Source organism: Dasypus novemcinctus, chromosome 4 (genome assembly GCF_030445035.2).
Source record: "Dasypus novemcinctus isolate mDasNov1 chromosome 4, mDasNov1.1.hap2, whole genome shotgun sequence".
NCBI classification, from domain to species: domain Eukaryota; kingdom Metazoa; phylum Chordata; class Mammalia; order Cingulata; family Dasypodidae; genus Dasypus; species Dasypus novemcinctus.
Window position 1 is genome coordinate 107324720 of NC_080676.1, and position 7099 is coordinate 107331818.

Sequence of the window (7099 nt, forward strand, 5' to 3'; positions counted from 1 at the left end):
GAGGTAAGGAAGGTGAGAGGGTTTTAAAGAGGAAATTTAAAAGCTATTTCATTTTTTTTTTTGGGGGGGACTGTATTGTTAGCTTTCTTTTTTTTTTAATGACTTTGTAATAATATTACATTGAAAATATATATGTGAGGTCCCATTCAACCCCACCCCCCCACCCCCCCTCTCCCCCCCCCAACAACACTCGGTCCCATCATCATGACACATCCATTGGATTTGGTAAGTACATCTTTGGGCACCTCTGCACCTCATAGACAATGGTTCACATCATGGCCCATACTCTCCTCCATTCCATCCAGTGGGCCCTGTGAGGATTTACAATGTCCGGTGATTACCTCTGAAGCACCATCCAGGGCAGCTCCATGTCCCAAAGACCCCTCCACCTCTCATCTCTTCCTGCCTTTCCCCATACCCATCGTCCACCATGTCCACTTTTCCCAATCCAATGCCACCTCTTCTATGTGGACATTGGATTGGTTGTGTCCATTGCACCTCTATGTCAAGAGGAGGCTCAGATTCCACATGGATGCTGGATGCAATCCTCCCATTTTCAGTTGTAATCACTCTAGGCTCCATGGTGTGGTGGTTGTCCTTCTTCAACTCCATCTTAGCTGAGTGTGGTAAGTCCAATAGATCAGATTGTAGGTGCTGGAGTCTGTTGAGGCTCAGGACCTGGCTATCACATTGTCAGTCCAGAGATTCAAATCCCCTAAATATATCTTAAACCCCAACATTAACTGCACCTCCAGCACATTAGCATGAAAGTCTTATGAAGGGAGATCTCATCTGAGGCCAGATTCATCACACATAAACACCATTTCCAAAGAGGGGCCATCTGCCCTGGTAGTTAACCCCATCGGCCATGACCATAACTCCCATGGGTCTCTTTAGCCCTCAAAGGAACCAATATCTGGGGGTTGTATCTGCTTTATCTGTCTCTCTGACTCTGCTCAGTTGTGCATGAGGGCAATCCTTCTGCCAGCCTCCAGACTCTTTTTTAGAAACTCGTAGCCATATAAACTCATTTCTCCTTTCCATTTCCCCCTTACTTTAGGTCAAACAGCATTTTAAAGTCATGGTAGTTTATGTAGACATGGATATTCTGCTGATCCGCATTGAACCTTCCGTATAAGGTCATTTTCCAGTTGCATCATCAGTTGGTAGTTGATAGTGGTCCCTCGTTGCCAGGGAGGCTCATCCCCGGGTGTCATGTCCCACGCTGGGGGGAAGGCATTGCATTTACATGCTGAGTTTGGCTTCCAGAGTGGCCACATTTGAGTAACATGAAGGCTGACAGGAGGAAATTCCCAGGCACAATGTTGCTCTAGGCCTTGTTCTTATTTTAGGTTTATCAGCTCACAAGCATAGTCATTAGCATCAGGGGCTCACTGTTGAACCCGCACTCCCTCCCGGTCCCCACCACTGTACCTGGGAGACTGTTGCTGCTCCCCTAGGGACAATGACAGAGCACCACTGGCCAGGAACCCAGTACCCCCCCTACTGTGGTTTTTAATTGTTGCCACTATGAGTATATCCAAACATTACCATGCACCCTGGACATATGTTCTGTACAGCTCCCTGTCAGCCATATATCACCTGTCATTGGCATCCCATACCAGTATCCCTCCATTGCCATTATTGAAACACTCTGTGATCCAGAACTCCCCGAAATTTGAAGCCCAATATAATGTCATGGTCCCTTACTAGGGAATGGCATGTAGCGATGGGTTTAAAGGATAGATAAAGAACTTGGATAAAGTTAGATAAAGAACTTAGATAAAGAATGTTGACTTGAAAAAATTCCACATCTTATCTTTTTCTTTCCCCCCCGCCCCCCAATTATTCAGCTTTTCTTCACAGGAGTCCTAGACCACAGCAATGTATATATATAATATACAGCACACCCACACATCAAACAGAAAACCTTTTCCCTTCCACAGTGATACTCTTACGCCCTATTCATATCATATTTACTTAAAGTGATGTACAGAGTCTGAGACATTAGCTTTCTAACAAGGTGACATCTGTGCTTACATTATGGTGCATACTTTAGGATACACAATTCTTTACATTTTTAGTTATCCTATGTTTTACATTATGGTTTACATTATCAGTCTGTCATCTCCTATATGTTATGGTGTAATATTACATGTTTTATATCCATCCTTGTGTATTCTCAAGAAACTTCTCTCTTACCCCCTATTTACTTTGGTTCCACACATTTAACGTCCATTTTCCCTTCCACCTTGGTGCCCACAGTGACAGCCAACCTCCGTTTCCTGAGGAGCCACTTCCAGAGATAGATGGAATAGTGTTCAAGGCCTAACTTGCTCAACTGCCCCAATGCCCTGGGAGCCACCCTTTCTCTCAAGGGATACAGTTCCCTCTATTTGATGGCATTAGTCCTCCCCAGGATGTGGGTCCACCCCCACTCTCACTACTTGGGTTTCTACCCCATGGTGTCACCCACTCTGGCAGAATGAGCATTTAGACATTCCCCAGGAGCCCGTCCTGCATCAGACCCTCCCCTCCGGGCTTTCTAAACAGGTAACCCTCTTTATTATATTTTGATATGATTTTCTCGGCATTTTACTCTCCACCAACACCTGACCCTCTCCTGTGTTCATATGCTAACCCTCCCTCCCCCCACTTTTGGGCAACGTTACCCATCCGTCCCTCCCCAGCCACCCTCAAACCCGCAAAGCCCCAACCAAAGGCAACCCTTTGCCCCCCTTTTATCTCTTCTTTGTGTTCATACTTACCACCATCTCGTCTTAAATTCCACCCCTGCAGACATCGGCTCATATCCTTCCTCCACCCTCTGATTTCCTGTAAGCCTATCGTTCAGTCTCTTGCTATCTAGGGCAGCTTGTTTATTTCATATCATTGAGGTCATGTAGTATTTGTCCTTCAATGTCTGGGTTGCTTCACTCAACATAAGGTTCTCAAGATTCATCCATGTTATCACATGTGTTTGTAGTGTGTTTGTTCTTACAGCCGAGTAGTATTCCATTGTGTGTATATACCACATTTTATTGACCGACTCATCTGTTGATGGGCATTTGGGTTGATTCCAACTTTTGGCAATAGTGAACAATGCTGCTATGAACATTGGTGTACATATATTGGTTTGTGTCCTTGTTTTCAGTTCTGCTGGGTATATACCCAGCAGTGGTATTGCTGGGTCATATGGCAAATCTATGGCTAGTTTTTTGAGAAACCGCCATACTGTCCTCCAGAATGGTTGGATCCTTCTGCATTCCCACCAGCAGTGGATGAGTGTTCCCCTTCCTTCACATCCTCTCCAGCACTTGTATTCTTCTGTTTTTTTCATATCTGCCAATCTTATGGGTGTAAGATGGTATCTCATTGTAGTTTTGATTTGCATTTCCCTGATAGCTAGAGATTTGGAACATTTTTTCATGTGCTTTCTTGCCATTTGTATTTCTTCTTCGGAGAAGTGTCTGTTTAAGTCTTTTTCCCATTTTTTAAATGGGTTGTTTATCTTTTTATTTTCAAGATATAGGAGTTCTTTATATATGCAAGTTATAAGTTTCTTATCAGATATATGATTGCCGAATATTTTCTCCCACTGTGTGGGCTCCCTTTTTACTTTCTTGACAAACTCCTTTGAGGTGCAGAAGGCTTTAATTTTGAGGAAGTCCCATTAATCTATTAGTTCTTTTGCTGCTCGTGCTTTTGGTGAGATATTCATAAATCCATTTCCTATTACAAGGTCCTGTAGATGTTTCCCTACACTGCTTTCTAAGGTTTTTATGGTCTTGGTTCTTATATTTAGGTCTTTGATCCATCTTGAGTTGATCTTTGTATAAGGTGTGAGATGGTAATCCTCTTTCATTCTTCTACATATGGCTATCCAGTTCTCCAGACACCATTTGTTGAATAGGCCACTCTCTCCCAGTTGAGAGGGTTTGGTGGCTTTATCGAATATTATGTGGTTGTATATGTGAGGTTCTATATCAGAGCTTTCAATTCGATTCCATTGGTCTATGTGTCTCTCCTTATGCCAATACCATGCTGTTTTCACCACGGTAGCTTTATAGTATGTTTTGAAGTCAGGTAGTGTGATTCCTCCAATTTCGTTTTTCTTTTTCAGTATGTCTTTGGCTATTCGGGGTCTCTTTCCTTTCGAAATAAATTTCATAGTTAGTTTTTCTAGTTCCTTAAAGAAGGCTGCGTTGATTTTTATTGGGATTGCATTGAATGTGTAGATCAGTTTTGGTAGGATAGACATCTTAATAATGTTCAGTCTTCCTATCCATGAACAAGGAATAGTCTTCCATTTATTTAGGTCTTCTTTGATTTCCTTGAACAATCTTGTATAGTTCTCAGTGTATAAGTTCTTTACCTCTTTAGTTAAATTTATTCCTAAGTATTTGATTTTTTTATTTACTATTGTGAATCGTATTTGTTTCTTGATTTCCTCCTGATCTTGCTCCTTATTGGTGTACAGAAATGCTACTGATTTTTGCGCATTGATCTTATAACCTGCGACTTTACTAAACTCATTTATGAGTTCTAGAATCTTCGTTGTAGATCTCTCAGGGTTTTCTATGCATAGGATCATGCCATCTGCAAATAATGAAATTTTGACTTCTTCCTTTCCAATTTGAATGCCTTTTATTTCTGGTTCTTGCCTCAGTGCTCGAGCAAGTACTTCTAAGACAATGTTAAATAGGAGCAGAGACAGTGGGCATCCTTGTTTTGTTCCTGAGTTTAGAGGGAAGGAGTCTAGGATTTCTCCATTGTAAACAATATTGGCTTTAGGTTTTCATATATACTCTTTATCATGTTCAAAAAATTCCCTTGTATTCCAATCTTTTGGAGTGTTTTTATCAAGAAAGGGTGCTGTATTTTGTCAAATGCTTTTTCTGCATCAATAGATATAATCATGTGATTTTTTTCCTTCAATCTGTTTATATGGTGTATTACGTTGATTGATTTTCTTATGTTGAACCATCCTTGCATACCTGGGATGAATCCCACTTGGTCGTGGTGTATAATATGTTTAATGTGTTGTTGAATACGATTAGCAAGTATTTTGTTAAGTATTTTTGCGTCTAGGTTCATTAGAGAAATTGGTCTGTAATTTTCCTTTCTTGTGATGTCTTTGTTTGGCTTTGGTACTAGGGTAATGTTGGCATCATAGAAGGAGTTGGGTAATGTTCTTTCTGTTTCGATGTTTTGGAATAGTTTCAGCAGGATTGGTGTCAGTTCTTTCCGGAATGTTTTGTAGAATTCACCTGTGAAGCCATCTGGCCCTGGGCTCTTCTTAGTTGGGAGATTTTTAATAACTGATTCTATCTCTCTGCTTGTGATTGGTTTGTTAAGATCATCAATTTCTTCTTTTGTCAATATGGGCTGCTTATGTGTTTCTAGGAATTTGTCCATTTCCTCTAGATTGTCATTTTTGTTGGAATATAGTTTTTCAAAATATCCTCTTATGATAGTCTTTATTTCTGTGGGGTCAGTGGTGATATCGCCTTTCTCATTTCTTATTTTGTGTATTTGCATCTTCTCTCTTTTTTCCTTTGTTAGTGTTGCTAAAGGTTTGTCAATTTTGTTAATCTTCTCAAAAAACCAGCTCTTGGTCTTGTTTATCTGTTCAAGTGCTTTCTTATTTTCTATTTCATTTAGTTCTGCTCTTATCTTTGTTATTTCCTTCCTTCTTCTTCCTGTTGGGTTACTTTGTTGTTGTTTTTCTGATTCCTTCAAATGTGCAGTTAGTTCTTCAATTTTTGCTCTTTCTTCTTTTTTGATATATGAATTTATGGCTATAAACTTCCCTCTCAGTACTGCTTTTGCTGCATCCCATAAATTTTGGTATGTTGTGTTATCATTATCATTTGTTTCAAGGTAGTCATTGATTTCTTTTGAGATTTCCTCTTTGACCCACTGTTTTTCTAAGAGTGTGCTATTTAATTTCCAAATCGTGGTGTGAAATCTGGGCTTCTGTCCCTTGCAAATCTCCAGCTTGACTCCACTGTGGTCAGAGATAATGTTTTGTATGATTTCAATCTTTCTGAATTCGTTCAGCCTTTCTTTGTGGCCTAGCATATGATCTATCTTGGAGAATGATCCATGTGCGCTTGAGAAAAATGTATATCCTGCTGTGTTTGGGTGTAGCGATCTATACATGTCTATTAGATGGAGCTCCTCTAATATACTATTCAGATGTTTTGTTTCTTTGGTGATTCTCTTTTGAGATGTTCTGTCCAGAGTTGATAGTGGTGTATTAAAATCCCCACTATAATTGTAGATGTATCTATTCTTTCACTTAGTTTTTCCAGCATTTGCCTGATGTATTTAGAGGCACCCTTGTTAGGGGCATAGATATTTATGATTGTTCGATCTTCTTGACAGATTTTCCCTTTCACTAAAATGTAGTATCCTTCTTTGTCTCTCACAATTGTTTCACATTTAAAGTCTATTTTGTCTGATATTAATATAGCTACTCCTGCCTTTTATTGGTTATTGTTAGCTTGTATGATTGTTTTCCAGCCATTCACTTTCAATCTCCATGCGTCTCTGGGTCTAAGATGTGTCTCTTGTAGACAGCATATGGATGGGTCATATTTCCTTATCCAATGTCCCAGTCTGAATCTTTTTATAGGTGAGTTTAATCCGTTGACATTCAGTGTTATTACTATCAAGGAATTATTTGTGTTAGCCATATTTTGATTGGATTTGTGTTTGTCATATTTTGTTTGTATATTTTTTTTGTCTTTTTTTTTTGTTGTTGTTGGTCTTATACTCTCCTCCAACTTTGCCTTTCCTGTTTTTTCCTTTCTTCCTGCAGAACTCCCTTTAGAATTTCTTGAAGGGGAGGTTTCTTGTTGTTATACTCTTTCATTTTCTGTTTGTCTGCGAATATTTTGAACTCTCCATCATGTTTGAATGCTAGTTTAGCTGGATAGAGTATTCTTGGTTGGAAATTTTTTTCCTTTAGTACCTTGACTATATCATACCACTGTCTTCTTGCCTCCATGGTTTCAGAAGAGAAATCAGCACTTACTCTAATTGAGCTTCCCTTGTATGTGATGGTTTTCTTTTCTCTTGCTGCTTTTAGGAT